The sequence below is a fragment of the Chiloscyllium plagiosum genome, chromosome 22 (genome assembly GCF_004010195.1).
Source record: "Chiloscyllium plagiosum isolate BGI_BamShark_2017 chromosome 22, ASM401019v2, whole genome shotgun sequence".
NCBI lineage: Eukaryota > Metazoa > Chordata > Chondrichthyes > Orectolobiformes > Hemiscylliidae > Chiloscyllium > Chiloscyllium plagiosum.
In genome coordinates, this window is record NC_057731.1 from 21285227 (window position 1) to 21304881 (window position 19655).

Below are 19655 nucleotides of genomic sequence, written 5' to 3' on the forward strand. Positions count from 1 at the left end.
ACTAATTCCTAGCATGAAGAAATTGTCTTATGAGGAAAAATTTGATTGACTTGGGCCTGTATTATTCCGAAGTTTAGAACAATGAGAGGTGACCTCATTCAAACATACAATTTTTTAAATAGGAATCAATGGAGTGGATGTAGGAAGTATGTTACACTTGACTTGCTGAATGCAGGAGGGTGGAGATTTGGTGGTGTTGAGGAAGAACAGAACCAGGGGACAAAAGCTCAGAATAAACGATGTGCTATTTATGCCTGAGATTTGGAGGAAGACTCAGAGCTTGGTGAAACTTTCATATTCCCTGCCTCTGGGCAATGAAGCCTCCGTCATTGGGGCTGTTCAAGACTGATCTAACAGATTTCTACATCTTAAAAGAAAATTGAGGGATTCAGGAATAATGCAGGAAAATGATGTTGAAGCAAAGATTCAGCAAAGAGGTGATTAAATGGCAGTGTGGCTCAAAGGACTGGTTGACATTCTCCTGCTTCTGTTTCTTAAGTAAGAGAGAACAGTGTGATACCATGTTCTTGCATCTGAATATATATAGTCCAGGTATTTTAGGCAATTCCAATAATAGCTTAATTTGCTTTATTTTGTGAGCATTTATAAATCTTGTGTTACCCAAAGAGAGTCAAGAATATAGGGAACTATTAGTTAGAAGACAGATGTCCAAGTCAGGAGATCCAAATATAATTCACCTCTTAGCTTGCTCCCATATTCTATGCTTTTTTATATTGAAAATTTTTGATGTTACCTTATTATTTATAGTTTAATAGCAAAAACCATAACAGATTGAGAATTAGAGAAGTGAGTTACTTGAAGTGTAAGAGTTCCTATGGAGTACAGGCTAAGGAGATGGAAAACTGAGTTGAACCAGTGCCAGAACTGATGTGAAGGAATTATCTCTTTGCACTGTGATAATATGGAAAGTTTTTCAATTTAACTAAGGACATTATTGCAATGCCCCTTTCAAAATGGCACTTGCATTTCTAGTGATTGACTGGAAAAATCATACAAGCGCAAACATTTCCAATCTTAAAATGTTTACAGCAAGAGCAAACCAGAAGAAACACTGACTAGAGACTATTCATGAGGCAATTTATGTTTTGAATTACAGAAGAGATTGCTATGTGACCTTTAACAGAAATGAAAATCTCACATCACCGTTCTACTTCATGCTATCCCTTAAGTGGATAATTTATTGTGCTGGAACCAATCCAAAACTGTTCCGCATTCACAAGGGTTTGTTTCCTTTTTCCTTTCACGGAAGAATATCTTTCATCCCAAAACTGACTTTCATGAGAAATGTTAATGAATGTTCATCTAGATCCTTTAATTCCGTTCAAGCTTTGAAATAAATAAATCATTTAAAGCATTGACATCCTTAACACTTCCATGTGAAACTTGGAGACTAAGGGCCTGATTTTTTGGCATGATGGAGACCATCTCTATTGCACAAAAATGTCAAAAGAGTCAGGAGTCCAAAGTCTATCCCCAACACAGCAATTCTCATTTTCAGTGGGGTAGGATTGGGGTCAGTTCATAGTTTCTGAATATGTTGATTCTAGATGCAGATGACCATTTAAATGATCAGCTCTCACCAGTGAAATTGGATTATGAAGTTTCTGATATCTGGAAACGAGAGTGCTTCAAAGTGTTAAAAAATGTTAACCTCTCAAGAAATGTCAATATATGCTTCCCACCAAGAAATATAAACGGGTGTTGACCTGCCAACACAGCTTCTTCCCAGCCATCATTAGATTGATGCATGGACTCTCTAACTTCAAATAATGCTGATCTTGCCAATGTTGATCTTGCCCATCTCATGCCCTTTGTGACGTAACCTGTATGCCTCGGTCTAAATTTTTGTTTTACCCTATAATCTGTATGTCCTTGCTTCCTATAATCTGCCTGTACTGTTCATAAACAAAGCTTTTCACTGTACTTAGGTACACATGACAAGAAAAAAATCAAATCAAATCAAATCAAGTATCAGCAGGTATCAAGATACATCAAGAACTATCTGCCTTTGTCATTTTGACATGAGAAGTCATCAAATGCCAAAATGTCTGTTTATGAATGACAGTAGAGTACACTTATCAATAGAGTGTAGAGTGTTATGTAGAACTTTCAGGAGTAGGACAATACTTTTCCTCCTATGTGCATGGTTACTTGTGAATACTCAATCTGTTGGTGATATAGGAAAAAGCGGGGAAGGTTGGTCAGTAGAAGTAGGCACAGGAATATGAGTGGCCACTGGGGATGGTTAGAGGACATACTTTATATGTCTCCCCTTTTGAGGGTTAAGGTATCGTTTTGGACCTGGTCCTAGGACACTTTTGTTGCTGAAGAGGTATCCTTTCGGATTGTGAAAAAGGCATGTTTGTGTGTAAAAAGTGCACAAAGCCAATCAGACTGACAAAGTCATCAAGAATGTATCCAAAACAAAATGTTGTATTTCGCTGTCACTAGGTAGAATGTTGCCATCCACAAATGTGAAAGGTGAGAGTTACACCAGACTGAACATGCCAAAAACAACTCTGTCTGTTGCACGAAAATTCATTCCAAGCAGGAAGCAAGTCACCAGACTGCAACAATTTCTGAAGTTAAATGTAAGAACCAGGAAAACACAGCAACAGTGATCATAAGTCTGTATGTTTTCTTTTCAAATCGATGCTTCCAATGACTGTTCAATTGTCTGGTGCCTACAGATATAACTATCAGCCTTCTTTTAATTGAAACCAGACATTTTCCTTCCAAAGAAATTTACAGGCTGGTGATAAACTTTGCTGTGTTTTCCTAAATCTTGAACCAGTTTAAAATTTAATATTGTGGTTGTATGACATTATAAATGCGACTACGTATGTGCAAATGGATCACGGTAGCCATTTTTGCATTGGGAGCAACAATAATGCATGAAGTTAAAAAAAAAGCTATTTCACAGCATCTGTCCACATAAAACCACAAAATAATTTGTGCCGCATGACAGATATCCCAAAGAATCATTTTCACTGGGTGCTTATCAAGTGAGCATTTTGATAGACAGTTCCAACTGCTTATTGAATGGAAATGTTTGTTTCCATGTTGGATGAGTTGGGGGAATGTCAATAGATTGAAATTCCTCCAGGGTAAAGTATGAGTTGGATTCCTGAAGAAGGGCTGCATGCCCGAAACGTCGATTCTCCTGCTCCTTAGATGCTGCCTGACCTGCTGCGCTTTTCCAACAACACATTTTCAGCTAAAGTATGAGTTGGCATTAGGATTATAAAGAGCATTGAAATGTTGGGGGAATGGGGTGACACAGAGGCAAAAAGGCCTCGGACCATTGGTAAATGCAATAGAATGGTAAAACGGCTATAAAGAGCAATAATGCCATTGATAAATGGGTTTAGAGTGGCTCAATTGATATAAGAAGGCTATAGGAGATGGGTAAATAGGCATAAGTGCCATAAGAGTAATGGAGGATGAATAAATGGGTAGGTGGAGCAGGGGCTATGAAGAACAAATTGGCATGAGTAGTAAAGGGGATGGAAAAAGCCTTGAGACAGGTAGAGAAGCCATGGGGTGGAGAAAAAAACACAGGATACATATGTCTGGCCGAGGGGGAGTGTACAAGAGGGATGCTTTATTTTCTAATCTTAATTTTTCAACTTTGAGACAGTATTGGTGCCCAGTGCAGCCTTACCATGCAGCCTGCCTCCTTAGTAAATGGGAAGCCTTTTAGACTCTTACTGGGCTGCCTAACCTAATTCCCAATTCAGCCCACTCCCCTTGGTGCAACTGAACTGTCGATGGAAATCAGGACCTAATAGACTGGCCACAATCAATGGAAATATTCTTGCCTTTGTCCACATCAGTGAATACCTTGTACCTCCCAACAAGCCGTTTGGCTTGACCGTCTCTTATCCCCATAGTAGACATGTCCTCAAGACTGTCAATTCAAAGCATGTCACATGATCCATTTTGCTACTCCTTTTTACCTTAAATAGACCGTACATAATAAACAAGATTTTAAATTTAGAAACTGTATTTTATGCTATGTTTTCTATTGTTGCTAGCTTAAAACATTTTATGGATTATTTTTTATTAAGAACTAGTAAAAACTTGTAAAAAAAATTCTTCAAAAATATGAGATTGTACTCATTTTTTCATCAAAATCTTTAACAGAATCAAAACCTCTCACTCTGAAAAAGACTACGTAAAGCCAATCTCTTGTAAAATCAGGCCTTTAAATATAAATATCACTTTTTGTCAAGAATGTTGCCTTGTAACTTATTTATGCAAATGAAGATCTAATTTGGAACTGTTTTCTCCTGAGTTAAAATTGTAGGTTTGCATTTGATGGACTCCAAATCATTCGAGAAATAAGCATTATATTTTGTTGAAACCTGCCTGCTCTAATTTCAGCATTCAAGATTTCACAACTTCCTATCAATCATCTTGTCTGATAAAATCCTTCTTTCAGATTCAAGTTTTTAGCAACATTATAGCTGTGTTTACCTGGAGCCATATTTGCATGATGGCATGCCCATTGGAGTAGGATTGTGTCGAAACTCCGTGGATACAGAGTATAAGAGGAGAGATGATGGCTTAGTGGCATTATCAGTTGACTATTAATCCTAGGGACTTGAGTTCAAATCCTGCTATGACAGATGGTGGTAATTGAATTATTTTCCAGTTTTAAAAAATCTGAAATTAAGAGTCTAATGATGGCTGTGAATCCATTGTCACATGTCAGGGAAAATTCATCTGGTTCACTTATATCCTTGAGGGAACAAAATTGTCATCCTTACCCATTCTGTCAATATGTGACTCCAGACCCACAACAATGTGGTTCACTCTTTACTGCCCTCTGGGTAATTAGGGATCGGCAACAAAAGTTGGCCTAGCCGGAGTTGCCCTCGTCCTGTGAATGAATAAAAACATATTGTTTTCTTTGTCTTTAGAATCGTCACTGTTGCCTTCTTTAACTATGGGAGGACGGTGGCATAACGGTAATATCAGTGGACTTTGGAGCCCTGTGTTTAAATCCCACTATAGCAGATGGTGAAATTTCAAATCAATTTTTAAAAATCTAAAATAATAAAGCACTGTCGATTATCATAAAAACCCAACTGATTTATTAATGTCCTCGAGAGGAGGAATTCTGCCATCCTTGCCTGGTCTGGTATGTGTGTGACCCCAGATACACAACAAAGTGGTTTGTACCTAATGCCATCTGGGCAATTCAAGATGGTAATAAATGCACACCTAACCCAGTAATGCCAACATTCCCTGAATAAACAAAAGGCATTCACCTTCCCATTTTGCAAAATTATTTTCATTGAAATCCAATGAGTGTTGATTTTTGCACAAATAATAATTTTAAAATAATAGGTTGTGTCAAATACTCGTTCCTGCTATTTTGCCACAATCAAGCAATTTGATCATCTCTTCTACCCCTCCTATATCACAGCTGTCAAGTCATGCCCTCCTCTTGCCAATCCATAACTTTCATCCTTCCCATGCCATCCCCATCCCTCCCAGAAGCTGGGTCAAGCTAGTTTCATGTTGTTGCTGAGCTTCACTTACCTTTTGTTCTCCACTAAACCACCGCCGCCCCCCCTCCCAAAAACCCCACCTGCTGCTGCCACCAACTGTTGGCTATGTATCATGCAGCCCAGTCCTCCGCACAGTGTGCTCACCTCAATTCACCAAATAAAGTCACCAACAGACGCACCTCTTAACCTGACTAATGAAAACCACCCAAGCAGTCAAAAACTGACTTATTAAATGTGTTTTTTTCGAGATGACAGCTGACTAATGCCTACAAAGGTTCTGTGGAAAGGTCATTGAATTACATTGTTAATTCATTTTCTCTCTTTGCAGATGCTGATATTTTCTATTTCTATATCAGAGTTTCAGTATCTGTAGTCTCTTGTATTATATCTGCCTCTTTTTACACCAGTTTGTTCTATCAATGCACCTGAATCTTTTGAAAATTTGTTACTGAATAATATTGACACTGCATTACAGATAGTAGTCCTCTGTTTAATGCCAAGCATAAAGTTGCAACATATTCTCCACTAAAGCAATTAATGTTTGATTATAGGATTGAATCACTTTGAAGAAGAGCATAGTTCTTCACACATAATATTGCTGGGTTAGCTGCAGAAACCACGATAACATGCATGTATTTAACACTTGGATGAGCTAAACTATGCCTGTTTCCAAGAAAGAACCATCTGTCTTGACTTTCAGGCTTGGCTGAAAGGAGATTGTTCAACTCAGCAAAGCCCAATACAAAAAAATGACCTGACAACGAAGCACTTTCACTGAATATTAGTCACATTTCATTTGAATTGGATGTATATCATTCATGTCAACTATTCACTATTTGGCTCTTTGCAGATTCCCCTTTTACTTTCTTCGGCCCACTTTGAAGAATACGCTGAAAGCTCAAGAAGCCGAGTTTGATTTACTATAAATACATTTAAGCAGGATATATATGTGGTATAGCCCCATTAAGCAATCAACAGAGTTTCAACTGTTTTCTTTTGCAGGCTTTTTGCACCTGCAGTCCATCTAATGTTAGTTCACAGAGAGATAGTGTTATTGTATAAGAATCTGAAAGTGTTAATATAGAGAGGTGCCTTATGTACCACCCCCCTGTGATGATGCCGTATGGATTGGTGAGAGAACAACTGAGGATCTCAAAGGAGTAAGACCAAACACCAGGTCCTCTTCTCAGCTTCTATTACAATATAATATTGATGTAACTTGTAGTTATTTGCCAACATGCAATAAACCTCTTGTTCAATTCGAGAGTTTCTTCCTCTTGGACCAATAAGTGGTTTTCTTCTTCCTCACTAGCTCAAGCAGATGCTGTTGCTTTCTACATTTAAAGAGGATTGTAGCAGCAAACTTCACAATGGTGAGGTGCTGTCTCAGTTTGAATGTACATATAGCATTGTCAACAATGGTGCAAGTTTGATTTAACTGCTCATACAATATGCTGGAAGTAGTGTAGGCCAGAGAGGTTTTCAGTGTCTTCAGATTCAGCTTTAAGTTGCCTGCTCTTTGCAGGCAGTCAACAGTAGGGAAGAGCTAAACATTAACAGAAGAAACCCTTATGGCAGCATTTGACAAAGAAGAATATACTGTCAATATTAAAAGCATTTCAGACCTAGTAAAGGATGGCCATCAGCTGAAGCGTTGGGAAGAATTCTGGAGAAGGTGATATAGACATGGCATCAGGAATAAAATTGCCGGAAATATGTAATTTCAAAGTGAACATAATTGAACATCTTGGAGGGAACGATTCTTCAATACAAAATTATTTCTCAATTAGGAACTAAATCAGAAGCTGAGCAAGTAAATATATTACTCTAAATAATAGGGAGTATAGCCAATGATATTGCAGCTCAGTAAAGTTTAAAAGAAGCAACAGATACAGTTGGACAAGGGACTGAAAGTCTTTGACATTTTGTCTAATCTCAGAACAAATATAATTCCTGAAAGAACAAGATTTAATTAATGAATTTGGTATCCAAGAAATCCCATAGGTGATTTAATTAATGATCCCTATAGATTAGTCATAAATATGACTACAGTGATTCAGTATCAGAATTCCTATGCGATAGAGTTGTTGTGAGAATTGCTGTTGAGTCTTTACTATATTAATTACATTCCAAAGAGTATTTGATTTTAGAGAAAGCTTTTCAGAGGTTGAGTGAAACAGAAGTCAGGAAGCACAAACCAATCCAAAGAGAAGATCAAACTTGGAATAGGAGATCAACAGAGTTCATTCAATTTTTAAGCTAAACAAAGACACATGAGAAACCTGTACACTAAGTAGGACAGACACCAAATGCTTAAGGTCAGTAATTTGGAATGCTTTATCTGTAACACATCAGTTTCAAACAATGTGCTAGAATAGAATATATGGTCCCGGAAAAGCCAGAAGTTAAATAATTGCCTAGGCAAAGAGTTTAATGAGATAGAGCAGCTTACAACAGAACCTTAAATTGCTCCTAGGTGATATTGGTGATCCAGGCCTAGCCTTTTGGCAAGACAATTCTTATATCAATTGTCATCTCATGAATTTCAAGTTGAACACCAGGTGAGTGTCACTGTATTACCACTTAGTTTGTCATGGTTAATAAAACAGTATTTAAGCTGACAACGGTACAATCACATGGTCAGGAGAGAAAGAGTTAAATATGTAGCAATACTGTAAATAACTTTCCAATAAAAGGGACACCAAATGTTAGAATATCTTTATGAACTTTGTCATCACAAATTCTCTTGCTTGAGTATGAATGCTCCTTTTGCACTCAATCTTCTTGGATTAAAACTAATTAAAAACAAGACACAACTGGATTAGAAGCAGTTATCCATGGAACAGTGGGCTAAGGAACAGTGAGTCATGAAACAACTTGTCAAGGGAGAACCAGTAGAGAATTTGTTGGGGCTCTGTAGACTTTGGGCAGAACCCAAACAGTAGGTAGAATCCATTGAAATTTGTTAGGTTGGTAGAAAAAGTTGTTTCTAACTGTGAGCAAGATGAAAAACTGCAGCTTTGCTGGACCAGTAGAAATATTTACCACTGCACCAAAAGGTTAGCAACAAATGCTGCCCTTGCCAGAGATACACAGATCCCATCAAATGATAAAGAAAATCCAATTCTGACATCTCATAGCATTATTATTATTGGTAAATATTAACAGGTAAAGATGGCCCTGTACAGATTTAATGACTGATTATAGCGGTTGCACATGGCTGACACTTGTAATGTTACTTTCTTTTTAAATGGATGTAAGACAGTTTGATTTATCTGTACCATTTTATTTGCTGCACTGTTACCTTGTTGGAAATATTAACTTTTATAGACAAGCTTGCAGGCAATTTTGCACGAATAGATTCTTAAAGGAAGCTTACTTTTCAAGTCATATCATGTTGAATGTACTGCAAATACTCCACTGCAAATAAATCGACTCCGAATATAGTTTAAGAATATTCCAAGAAAATTTGTAGTATTGTTCTTAAGTAAGCAGTGACATCTACTGTATTGTGCCTACTCATCTATAGAAATTACACCATAGCTAAGAGCGCAAACATATTCAGTGTTCCCATACCTAGTAAAATTTCCTTTGCATAATGCATAGCTTTAATTCTATTCAGTTAGACATCGCTGATGACAGCATACATACTGATGCATGTTCTATTGTACACAAGTGCATATGAGAGGTAGGAAGTGAAAAGTTTATGTCATATTAAAAATATAATGGTTGAGGGCCAGTTATTTTTATTATTAGATTTCTTAATATCTCTTAAGCCTTTATCAGTGCAAGGTAATGGATTAGGAATAGTTTGTTGCTTTTACTATTTTTCTGAGGCTAAAGGTTTTCCAGGCTCACAAGGCTTAATTTTTTCTTGATATCTGATACATTCTCCAAATATTAGCCTGGGTGATTGGCCTTTTATTGAATGAATAAAGAAGTAAGAGTGTTTTAATTGGGAATTAATTCACTGAACCAATCTTGTTCATGACCTTGCCTCTCTTTTTTAAGAGATAGATAGGCTACTTTATATATTAGATGTTCATTTTAAGTATGTTATTGTTCTTATGTAAAATGAAGAATATTAGAGGATTATGGAGCTTTCTAGACTTTTAGTATTGACATTTTATTTTAATCTGGCCAAAAAAAAAGTTGAGCACATGTTCTCACATTATGGGTTTTTCTCAGTAAAATAGGTGCAACAATAAGGTTCTACTGTTCATGATTTATTGTCAAATCCGAGCCGACGGGAAGTACTGAGTGCATTGGAAAAGATTCAGAACATTGCCTTTTCCTTCTTGGGAAGTTCCTCAAGCCCAAAATGTCTTTCTTCCACTCCAACATCGTGGAGGCTGAGATGAAATAATAGTCCAATAGCTGGTTCTGGATAACTTTACACAGATGGAACAGGTTGTGTTTAAAAATGTAGGTAGATGAGATGCTAGATTTTACATGTTCCTTCATCTTGTGTTCTTGGCCTTCAGGAAGGCCTGTTGGAAGTCCTTGGGATGGTTGACACCTTTGCAAATGCTTCTTCTCTGATTTGGCCAGTCTTAGGTGTGGAAATCCCACAAGTTGTTGGACATATTTTATTTTATCAGTGAGGTTTTGAGGATATTCCTGAAGCATTTTACCTTCATTCCTATTAATTCCTCTTGGCAACAAAGCTCAGAGTGGAGAGCTTGTTTCAGAAGTCTTGTGTCAAACATGTAGATGATGTAGTCTGCTCAGTGCAAATGGTTGATAAATGCCAGTACCTGAATGCTAGGGAAATTGGCCTGAAAGCAGACAGTGATATCAGAGCTCTTCTCCTGCCATTCGATTTTGCAGAGGCATCAGAGTGATACATACCGAGAGAATTGAGATGTCTGATGTGCATTGTCCCGTATTTCTGATGCATACAGAACTGTCATTTAGCGCTGTTGTTAAACCATGAGCTTGGTGCTGTTTGAGGTATGTATGATGCTGCTCCTTTAACAAGATTATGTTGTCCTTGTTTTTTTGCCAAAAGGGGTTGTAAAAGGTAGAGGTTCTGATTTGTCTGGGATTAGGTCACTGATTATGGCTAACAGATATTGCCTAAGGCAACAATCAGGGTAAAGCCTTTTATTTTTTATTAAAACAGTTGTACAATGAAAGGGGAGTGGCCAGTTCTCCCAGTTAAAGGAATTTTTTAGTTTGGTGTACTTTTAGCCTTGGACCAAGAAAAACCGCTGGGGACAAAGGAACAACTACAGTGAAAAGTGGTTCCATGCTGATTCTCTCTCTGACATCTCTCTTGTTAGAGCCTGTATTTGAATTTACCTTTTTTCCAAGAGGTGTGTTTATGGGATGCTGCAGGAAATTGGAACAGCATCATTAAGATTAGATTAGATTACTTACAGTGTGGAAACAGGCCCTTCGGCCCAACAAGTCCACACCGACCCGCCGAAGCATAACCCACCCAGACCCATTCTCCTACATTTACCCCTTCACCTAACACTACGGGCAATTTAGCATGGCCAATTCACCTAACCTGCACATTTTTTGGAATGTGGGAGGAAACCGGAGCACCCGGAGGAAACCCACGCAGACACGGGGAGAATGTGCAAACTCCACACAGAGAGTCGCCTGAGGCGGGAATTGAACCCAGCTCTCTGGCGCTGTGAGGCAGCAGTGCTAACCACTGTGCCACCGTGCCGCCCTTAAGTTGCGATAGAGTCAGTTCGGTTTTAAGATAGATAAGTTATTCTATATTTTGTTCTCTATTGTTTGTGTTTCATTCGGTAGTCTGTAAATACATTCTGTTTTGTTTAAAATTGAGTGGTGTGACCAACTGCATCAATCCTGGAATATCCACATTATACCCACTTGAAACAATTAGAAAAGTTAGGGTCTAGGCTATCTTCTTGAAATGTTTTGAGGGGCTCAGTCCTTACCATCAAACTCTCTGATCCTCTGATGGCCAAAAGTTGCACTGGCAAGCCAGGTAATTTTGAATTTCTTTGTTGGTGCCTGTACTTGCTGAAAGGAGACTCCAAAATATGAGTTTGATCCACATTTCCAGTGGCTCACCGTGGATCTTGATAGTCAGGAGATAGCGATGTACTGCAACAGCAGGCTGATAGAGAACATTCATCTTCCAGATGTTTAGCCTAAAGTTGATTCTCTTATACCCCTGTGAAAGCACTGATGATGGTTTTAAGCTTGGCCTCTAAGTATGTGCACACACAAGCATCGTCTGCATATTGTAGTTCAATGACAGAGGTTGGGGTGGTCTTAGTTATGATCTGGAGGTGATATGGTTTGAACAGTGACCCATTTGGCCTGTAGAGAAGCACCACCCCAGTGACAAGCAGGTTATTGCTGCTCGGAAGATGACCTATTACCTTGCTTGACTGCATTTTGTACATGTCTCAGTTCCATTGTGGATCCTTTGGTGAGACTCATAACTTGTATGTTATCATGCAGGTGAAGAACGGAGATGAATTTCTTCAGATAGTCAAATTTGAAAATTATATTGCATGACTCTTCCTATTTTGACAATTGAGGGTCTTTGCGAGGTCATAAATAAAAGTTTAATTTGACATTTTTCTTGGAATTGGACTTAGCATGAGGTTCAGCTCCATTATACCTCTTGGTGGACAGAATCCACATTGTGACTCTGTTAGGTGCTCTTCAGCATTCAGAGGAGGTGATTGAGGAGAATCTTTGATGATCTTCCATGTGGCACACAGCAGGGAATCCCCTCTGTAATCATTTGCAATCAGTCTGGAATTGTTTCTTGAAGGTGATTAAAATAATGGCATCTCGGATATCCACTTGCATACTCTCCTTTCAAGTGAGGGAAATGAGGCCATGTATTCAGGTATTTTGTAAACAATCATGCACAAACTGTAAAACAGAAATTAGTCTCAAATAAATTCTTCAAATTTTGCTTTCATAATTGCTTTGTTTAATACAAGTTCATGCTTACAGCTGTCATCATGCTTTATGCTGCAGAAGTGTTATACATTGTGTTGTTAAATTTTTCTGCCATCATTTCAGATACTAATAAATAGGACACCAATTAAATTGGAACCAATTTTAAAGTTCTGGTTTTGAAGGCAGACTTAGTAAAAACCTGTTAATTTGGTTAGCTTCCTCACTGCTGACCTGAGAATTCTAACTGCAAACGATACTTGCTAACGGAGCAATTCCAACTTCAGCACCTAGATATGTCAACACACCAACAGTGATGCCAAGTGACCAGTGTAATACAATATAACATTTCTGATTTTCCTGTTTATTTAATCCAGGCATTTGTTTCATATTATGAGTGATGGTGAATCAAAAGACATTTTGTAGATACTTAGCATTTCTCGCAGAGAAAAAAAAGGCCTCTCAAACTATCACATCTATCAAGGAAAGTGCGGGTACTCTGACTCATGATCATAAAAGGATTAAAGCAATCTTTAGAAAATTTTATTCTGATTTATATAAATCACAGGATTGCGAAGATAGAGCTAGGAGGATGCAGTCATTTTTAAAAAACTTGACCTTTCTGGACCTAACTCCGGAACAGGTATCGGTCCTGAATGTTCCCCTAACAATCCAAGAAATACTTGACGCAATTAGGCAACTTCAGAGCGGTAAGGCACCTGGCTCAGATGGCTTTCAAGCTGAATTCTATAAATAATTTACAGGAATATTGGCTGGTCCACTTATGGACATGTATAACTACTCATACAGTCAGGGCTGTCTCCCGCCTTCGTTGAAAGAGCCAAATATCTCTCTTATTCTCAAAAAAGGAAAGGACCCAGAAGATTGTGCGTCGTACAGACCAAAATCCTTGCTAAATGTAGATTTTTAAATCCTTTCTAAAATATTAGCATTGAGGCTAGAAAGGGTATTGCCATACATCATAAAGGAGAATCAGACGGGGTTTATTAAGGGCTGTAGATCATTCAATAATGTTAGAAGGGTTTTGAATGTGATTCAAACTTGCCATCAGGGAAAGATACCGGGAGTAATAGTCTCATTAGATGCGGAAAAGGCATTCGACAGGGTTGAGTGGTCATATCTGTTTCACACATTGGAAAGGTTTGGCATTGGAAAGGTGTTTGCCAAATGGGTCTCAACACTGTATAATGATCCCAAAGCAATTGTGATTACCAATGGATTAGGCTCAGATAGCTTCAATGTGAGTAGGGGCTGCCGTCAGGGATGTTCTCTCTCACCATTGCTATTTACGCTAATAATCAAGCCACCAGCAGAAGCTATACGGGCTGACCCTAATATAACGGCCCCGAGGATTGGTACAGGTAAAGATAAAATTGCCCGTTATGCAGATGATGTTCTCCTAGTTCTCAGTAATCCCCTGATGTCCGTGCCTCACTTAATCCAAGTTATTAATATAATTAGTGCATTTTCAGGCTATAAAATTAATTTTTCAAAATCGGAGGCTATGCCAATGGGCGGCCTCACTAGTATATCCCACTTATTGGACCGATCCCACTTTCCCTTTCGGTGGTCCCTGGAGTGTTTCTTGTATTTAGGGATTTTTATCACCCCAGTATTTGGCCAGCTATACAAGGCTAACTTTGTGCATTTACTGGAAAGGATAAGGCAGGACCTCCAGCAATGGGGAGACCTTCCAATTTCCTGGTTAGGCAGAATAGCACGAATTAAAATGAATGTCCTGCCCCGTCTCCTATACTCTATGCGAATGCTTCCGGTGATGCTGCCGAGGTTGGCACTATGCAAATTGTATGGCTGGCTGGGTTCCTTCATCTGGAATCATAGACAGCCCCTTATTAAGCTGAAGAAGCTACAGCTTCCATAGGCAAGGGGAGGACTGGATTTCCCAGATTTTAGGAAATATCAGTTAAGTTCCCTGTTAAGTTACATAGCCGATTGGGTCTTGTCTGACCCGCAATCAATCTGGTTGGACATCGAGGCTTCTCAAGTAAAATGCCCACTTATTAACCTCTTTTTTCAAACAAGAGAAAAATCATCACGGATCACTGTAAAAACCCTATAATACTAAATACAATTAAAGCTTGGAATATAATGCGGCAAAATGAGGGCAATTCACATAAAACATCCCCTTATACTCCGATAGTGGGGGCATGGGGGTTTCAACCGGGGCTTACAGATGCCACTTTTAAACTCTGAAGATCCAGGGGTATCTCTTGTTTAGGGGATCTTTTGAAGGAAGGGGTCCTGATGTCTTTTGAACAGCTGCATAAAAAATTTGGATTACCTAATGGTGATCTCTTTCGATACTTCCAAATTCAAGATTACATACAGAAGAAGACTACACTATTAGATAGTCTTTATAAACCAGACAGAGAACATAGAGTGTAATAGCCTATGGGGGTACCTTCGGTCAGCACTCTTTATCATTTATTACATGATGAAATATCGGAAGATGTGGACAATCTGCTTAAAACATGGGATCAGGATTTGGGGCTGGAAATCTCTATAGAAATGTGGAATGACATTTGAGAAAATGCCAGAAAAATCTCCATCTGCAACAGAACTCAGGCCATTCAGTTGAAGATACTTCTTAGGGCCCATATAGCACCGGACCGATTGGCAAAATTTAAGGCAGGAGCATCTCCAATGTGTCCCAAATGTAAAATAGAGGTGGGCACTCTTGTACACTGCGTATGGATCCGTAGATATTAGACTAAAGTAGCAAATGCTCTGACAGAAATCTTGGGAACAGAAATTAGAGGGGATCCAGTATTTCTCCTTTTGGGCTTTTCGAACTTACCCTCCCTGGATGTGCACGGGAAGAGATTATTTTCTATTCTCTCTTTCTGTGCAAGGAAAAATATTTTGGTAAACTGGGTGGCTGAGGGCCCTCCTGGACTCTTGAATTGGCACAGAATAATCATGGAATATATTCCCCTTGACTTCCTTACAAATATGGTGCACCAAAAAACCGAGTTATTCCATAAAATATGGCAGCCCTTCTTGAATTACACAAATATAGATATTTCGGCTTTTATCTAATTGAGATGGCAAATCTGGCTGGTCAGGGACCGCTTGGGAGAGGAATCCCACATGAATATGGGTTTTGTTACGATCTGATATTAACACATTCTGAGCATGTACTTTACTACTCAATTTCTGTGTTATCCATTTTTTTCTTTTCTTGAATAATGTAAGAGATTTAATCATACACTCTGGTTAGTTGTAAGTTAGATTAGAAGTTAGTTGAGTTTTGTCTTTTTTTCTCGGTATCTCTTTTTTCTGTTTGATAGATTTTAGTTATTATTTATTTAAGATTTAATTGTATATCAATGTTTATGCTGTTTTTTTATTTGTAAACTTGTAAAAACATGTTAAATTTTCAATAAAAATATCTATTAAAAAAAAGTTTTGATCTTTTCTGCTACTTTTTAAAATTAATTTAATCAAAAGGATCCAAAATTAATTGTTGCTGAATTTTACAATGTAAACTGATTAGTAATTGCTTACGAAAAGTATTTTTGGCAAAACAATTGTTTTCTTTGGGATGTTTTCTACGTTTTTACTAACTATTTGATGTGTTCCGGTGATGTAGTCCCACTACTTGGGTCAGATTAGGGGATGGACAGAGAGAGCAGCAGCATCCCAGCATGCTGCATTCTGTTCAATTAGAGAAGGCCATGTGGCAATATGCTGGGTACTGAGGAATGGGGCAGAGGGGAGCAGTTTTCTGAGGAGGAGGAGAAGAAGGACATTGAAGAGGATGAAGCTAAGCTGTGCAGGCTCTAGAAGCCAGACAGGACCTCATTGACAGCTGCTTCCAGTAGATTAAGGCCGGGTGCAACAAGCACTCGTGGAATGCAAAACTGCCATTGGTCGTGATGCCATCATTGGATTGCATTGTGGGGCAAATTGCAGCCTCTGTTGGTTTTAATTATGTGTGCTTTTGGTCACTGTAAATAAATGTTTACATTTGGAATTGTCAGATTGCTTGCATGCGATTGTCCAGAAGGGGAAAATCACCTGGGTACAGAAAAGGTTTACCAAGATGCTGCCTCGATTGCAGGGTATGAGATATAAGGAGAAGCTAGGAAAACTCAATTGTTTTCTCTGGAACAGCGGAGGCTGAGGGGAGACTTGATAGAAGTCTATAAAATTATGAGCTGCATAGATAAGGTTGACAGTTAGAATCGTATTGCCAGATGTCTAATATTAGTGCATGCACTTAACATGAGAGGGGGAACATTCAAAGGAGATGTGACAGGCAATTTATTTTACATAAAAGTGGTACAAGTTTAGAACACACTGCTGGGGATAGTGGATTTATGGGGACTTATTCTTAAGCAAATGAAGATGCAAGGAATGGAGGGATATGGATCAAGCGCAGGCAGAAAGGATTAGTTTAATTTGATATAATGGTCGGCACAACATTGTAGGCCGAAGAGCATGTTCCTGTGCTGTATGGTTCTATGTTCTATACAATCTGTTGGTCTCCGATGGGCAATTGGAGACAGAGTAGTGATCAGGTGAGTTTGGTAAGATGCAACATGTCATCATGCCAGCCTTTCAATAGAAAAACCATTCAAAAAGCTTAATGCAACTTACACCTAGTCAAAGAAACCATTAGATTCACCAGATGAAATTGGTTTGGGTGGTAATGAGGAACAGTAAGAAATGCTGGTTTCCTGTGATAAAATAATATCAATAATCTATCTGTAGACTGGAAAACTAAATTGGTCATGGTCACCTAGATGATGAGCTCAAATAATTCTTCTGAGATACTTTCCTACAGAAGCATATTCTGGAACCAACCAGATACCATTCTGTACTACACTTGGTATCTGATAATGTGACATGATAATTTCTGACCTCAGAATAAAAACGTCCCAAAGTAGCAATGACCATAATATTATTGAATGAAAAGGGGAAGAGCAGTTTTATTAAGGATAACTATGTGCATATGAAAGCTGAAGGATCCAAAGCTGTCTGGTATGTTTGGCTAAAACGTAGACCAATGGAGAACTAAGAAGATAAAACATCAAACTTAAAAAGAAGCCTGTGGTTGCTCAAAGTCTAGTGGCAGGTCAAATGATTGGACAGAATACAAAGAATAATGGTGAATGACTCACAACTAAATTGGAAGCAAAATTAAGAACATGAGAGAAAGTAAACTGGAAATGTAAAAATGATAGTATGAGTTTCTACAGGTATTTAACATGGAAAAGACTAAATAAAGCGAGTGTTATTAATTCAAGGAAACTGCAGATCCATCAGCTTGACGTCAACAGTGGAAAAACTGATGGAGGCCATAATGCGGGATAAGATAAAGATATACTTAGAGAAAATTAAGTTAATACTAGACAGTCAACATGACTTTGTTAAGGGCAGGTCATGTCTGACAAATTTAATTGAGTTCTTTGAGGAGGTGACACAAGCAAGTGCATGAGAGTAACGCTGTGGATGTTGTATATTTGGACTTTCAGAAGTATTGATGTGATGTCACCTGGCAGATGGGTTAGCAAATTAGATGTTTTGGATTGACGGGTCCTTGGCAGCATGAATTAGAAACTGGTTAAAAAGTAGCAAGCAGAGAGTAGGTATAGATAGCATTTCTTATATTGGAGATGAGTAGAAGGTAGTGTTCCTAGCGATCGTTGTTGGGACACTTGCTTTTTCTGATACATATGAATGATTTGGAGACATGTGTTGAGGGCAAAATCTCTGAATTTGTAGATGATGCTAAGCTAGGGAGAATAGTTAATTGTGAGGATGATGTTGAGTGACTTCACAGGGACGTGACAAATTGGACAAATGGGCAGATACCTCGCCAATGAATTTCAGTGCAGACAAATGTGAGGTAATGTGTTTTGGTAGGATAAATTTGGAGAGACAGTACAGGCTCAATGGTACATCTTTCAGGGGGGTTCAGGAGCTGAGGGACCTCAGGGTTCATGTATATAATTCTCTGAAAGTGGCCAGGCAAATTGAAACTTTTGTTAAGAATACTTATAGGATCCTTTGCTTTATAAATAGAGGCATTGATTATAAAAGCAAGGAAGTGATGCTATACCTCTGCAAATCTTTGGTCAGTTGTGTTCGGTTTTGGGCACCTTATTTAACAAAGGGTGTTTAAAGCCCTGGGGAAAGTTCAAAGGAGATTTACTAGCATAATATCAGGAGTGAGGGAATTTAAATACAAAGAATGATTCAAGAAACTGGGTTTGTTCTCCTTGGAGCAGAGAGGATTAAGAGGTGACCTTAAGGAGATGTTCAAAATTATGAACAATTTTGTCTGGGTAAAGAAAGATATTCTGTTTCCACCAGGTGATATGTTAATAACGAGAGATCACAATTTCAAAAAAAAATTGTCAGCAAGAGAGCTGGAGTGAGTTGAGGAGAAACTACTCAGAGTTGTTAGCATTTGGAATGTGCTCCTGGGAAGAGTGATGGGGGCAGATTTCATACAAGATTTGGAAAGAGAGCTGATATATATTTTAAAGTGATGAATTTAGAAAGCTACAGAATTAGGACTAGTGAATGAGACTCATGAAGGGTTACACCTGAAACGTTGATTTCTCCACCTCCTGAAGCTACCTGGCTTGCTATGTTCTCCCAGCTTCCTGCTTGTCTACTTTGGATTCCAGCATCTGCAATTTTTTTTTGCCTCTAACTAAGAGACTGGGACTAGCTGGGTAACTCTTTTGGGAGCCAGAACAGAGATGATGGGTCAAATGGCCTTATTCTGTACAGTAAAAATCTATGATTCTAAGATCCGTCAGGTTCAATATTAATTGAAACAAGAGAATGTACGCCCAATCCTAACAGAGTTTCCACAGATTGGAAAATATAGGCCAATGTTTTTGAAGAACTTTACTTTGCATTCACCAGCTCACTTAATAATTGACTAATACTCCACTCAGGATGACAGTTTTAGGTCAAGTGCATTGTTCATAATATACCATGTGATCAGTTGTACACATGAGGAACAGCACTCTCAAAGACTGAACTCCATTTCTTGGGAAATGATTAAACTAATATCACCACTGAGACTTGTAGCTTTAAAGAGCAGAGAGCACTTAACAGATGGCAGGGACTTTTTACACCCAGTTTGACATTATCCATGAGATTTTAAACAAGCCCAAATCGTGTGAGCTGGCATCCTCTTCATTCCAGATT

The 19655-nt window shown here is 38.4% G+C and overlaps 1 protein-coding gene across 4 annotated transcripts in view; it reads left to right on the plus strand.

Moving 5' to 3' along the window:
* LOC122561119 (serine/threonine-protein kinase 32C) overlaps positions 1-19655 on the plus strand; it is a 334934-nt gene that overhangs the window by 222009 nt on the left and 93270 nt on the right. The gene's annotated exons all lie outside the window — the stretch shown is intronic.